At 42.0% G+C, this 3,311-nt stretch overlaps 1 pseudogene; it reads left to right on the plus strand.

Moving 5' to 3' along the window:
• The first annotated feature begins 1,081 nt into the window (after positions 1-1,081).
• On the plus strand, positions 1,082-1,560 carry LOC101049699 (large ribosomal subunit protein uL29 pseudogene; annotated as a pseudogene).
• The last annotated feature ends 1,751 nt before the right edge of the window (positions 1,561-3,311 follow it).

Raw genomic sequence — 3,311 nt, forward strand, 5'->3', positions numbered from 1 at the left:
ACAGCTTTCCGTCAAATTTGAAACTTACCTGCATTTGTTCCATCATTCCCATTGCATTCCTGTTACAATAGAAGTGTTCCTTCTGATTCTTGAGATCAATACCTCCACCACTGTTCTGTAGTCCAGACACTGACATTTTGGGATAATCTACCCTTAGATTGTCTCCTATATATTCAGCCTTTCCTTCTTTAGTTGAACGTTTCAACATTTCAACATGTCCATGCTTTTCCCATCTTAACACAAAACAATGGTCCTTAAAACAACCTTTCCCATGAGTCCACTTTGCCAGCCTGTGAGCACACAAATCTCTCTTTTCTCATTCACAGACACTAAAGAATTATCTACACTCACTGCTCCCATTTTCTTATTCAAACTCATCCTGCATGCCATGCCAATCGGCCTTCCACTCCCACCATTAACCCGAGCCTTCCTTTGCTAAGTGACCATGGACATCCGTACTCTTTGGAAGATAGTTGCCATTGGGAAGTTACTTTCATTCAATCCACATACTGACTTGGATTTTTATGCACCAATTTCTGCCTTACTTTCTATTATAATGGAAGAGGTGGTCTTGATTCTATTTAAGACCTCCTCACTCGCTCTTTTTGTTGTTGTTGTTGTTGTTGTGTTACATTGTTGCTGTATACTTTTATTGTTTCCAAATTTTACCTATTAACAGCACACACAAACGAGAGGAATAAACACTTATGTGGAGAATAGCTGGAAAATGCCTACCTATAACTTAAACAATGCCAAAATGTATTCCAAAATGATTATACAAATTTATACTCTCACTAGGAATACAAGACATTTCCTGTTACTCTACATCCTCAATAATACATGCTATCTTCACACTTTAAAATGTTTTGCACTTTGATGGATGCTTAATGCTGTTTAACTGTGCTTTGAATTTTTGATTTTTTAATTTAATTTCATGCCTGTAAGCCCAGCTACTCAGGAGGCTGAGGCAGGAGAATTGCTTGAACCCAGGTGGTGGAGGGTGGTGAGCCGAGATTGCACCGTTGCACTCCACCCTGGGTAATGAAGGAAACTCCGTCTCACTCGCTCTTTTTCTCGGTGCGGGCGGCGGCAGCAGCGACGGCCTGTGTAGCAATGGCCAAGATAAAGGCTCGAGACCTTTGCGGGGAGGAGGAGCTGCGGAAACAGCTGGACGACCTGAAAGTGGAGCTGTCCCAGCTGCGCGTCGCCAAAGGGACAGGCAGCGCGGCCTCCAAGCTCGCTAAGAGCCGAGTCGCCCGCAAATCTATTGCCCGTGTTCTCACAGTTATTAACCAGACTCAGAAAGAAAACCTCAGGACCTTCTGCAAGCGCAAGAAGTACAAGCCCCTGGACCTGCGGCCGAAGAAGACACGCACCATGCGCCCCCGGCTCAACGAGCACGAAGAGAATCTGAAGACCAAGAATAGCAGCGGAAGGACGCGGTCAAGGCCTGAGTGGCGCGCTGTCAATAAAGCATGGCTGGCTTGGGGGAAAGAAAAAAAAAAAACAAAAAACCTCCTCACTCAAGCCCTGGGTTCCATCACCTCCCTGGATATATGACTCTTGGAATTATCTCCTCTTCACTGGATCATGTCCATTTGCATACCTTCATGCATTAAAAGTGAGCCCTCTGAAGCCTGAAAAACAGCAAAACTACTCAAAAGAGTTCTCTATACTCGCTCTTTCCATTTTCCTTCCTACTAGTTTACTCTATTCTCTTCATTCATGCTTTTATTCCTACTATGTCATTAAAATTGTACTTTTCAAGGTCATGCATGACCTGCATCTCACCAGAGCTGAAGCCAAGTGTGAATGCTACACTGGTCTCATCTTCCTCTAACCTGGCAGCAGCTCAGTGAACGGAACACTTCGTCTGTCTCCAGGCTTCTGTGATGACATATTTTCCTGTTTTGCCCTTACATCACTGGCCTTCCTTTCTTGTCCTTTACTACTACCTCTTTATCGGACTCTTTCTGCATTCATTCTACTCTTATCCAGTCTCATGAATATCAGCAATATCAATAAGATAAAAACAGTCAAGTTTATATGCACAGATGTGAGCTACAAGTCATACTCAGCCACACATTTGACTCAGATGTTTAATAAAACATCTTAATAAGCATAAAACATTTTTCTTGATCCACTCTCTCCCTCCTCTTCTGGTAATCCTCTGTTTTCACCAAAACAAATGTTCCCACCGTCTACTCAGTGGCCCCACCCTTATTCTAGGAATCGTTATTGATTCTTCCTTTTTCCTCTTCTCCCATTGTATTACTTTGTTTTCTCCTGTTTATAGAAGAGTACCTGAAATTGAGAAATTTATGAAGAAAAGGAATTTATTTCTACATTTATGGGGCCTAAAAAGTCCAACGTTGAGGAGTTGCATTTGGTGAAAGCCTTCTTGCTAGTAGGGGCTCTACTGAATACTACAGCAGTGCAGGGTATCACATGGTGAGGGGCTGACCGTGCTAGCTCAAGTCTCTCTTCTTTTTTTTTTATAAAGCCACCAGTTCTACTGTTATGACAACCCATTAATACATTAACCATGAATAAATAAATTCATGCATCAGAGCCCTCAAAATCCAGTCACTTCTTAAAGACCCCACCGCTAACTACTGCCAGGTTGAGGATTAAGTTTCAATATGAGTTTTGGAGGGACCTTCAAATCATAGGACCCAGGTTTAATCTATTAGTACTTAATTAGATATGTATTTCAAATTTGATAATTTCTTACCATTTCCATTGTTACAGCTTCTTTCCAAAGGCACCAAAGTCCCCAGCTAGACTGCTGTATGAGCATCCTGATATTTCTGCTTCTGCTTTTGCCCCATATTAGATATTCTGCATATGCCATCGGGTGATCTTTTTAAGTATATTTTTTCATATCATTTTCTGCTTAAAATATTACCAAAGTTTCACTTTGCAGTGTAAATAAAATTTAAATTCCTTAGTTTTGCCTCTCATAGCTTATTTACATTTTATTCATAGGAACAGGTCATCTTTGTCTGCCCTTGGGTGCAAACTGCACAAATCCCATGGTTTTCCCCTGACTTACAGTAGAAGTCACTGCAGTCTCTGTCGGTCTTCATTCAGACATTGGATTGCCCAGGCCTATGTAATCATGAAAATTTAACATGACTTGATGTTCACTCTTCTTCCTTCTCCTGTCTAGGACGTGCTTCAAGTCTGCAACCTGCATCCAGGAAGTGGCACTTGGTTCTTCTCAGTTTCTCTAGGTCATGCTTCCCTCCTCTCCAACCTGCTGTCTTAGGCAGCTTCTGACCCTTCTTCAGGGCATTATTATGGAGGGA

Source organism: Saimiri boliviensis, chromosome 1 (genome assembly GCF_048565385.1).
Source record: "Saimiri boliviensis isolate mSaiBol1 chromosome 1, mSaiBol1.pri, whole genome shotgun sequence".
Taxonomy (NCBI): Eukaryota; Metazoa; Chordata; class Mammalia; order Primates; family Cebidae; genus Saimiri; species Saimiri boliviensis.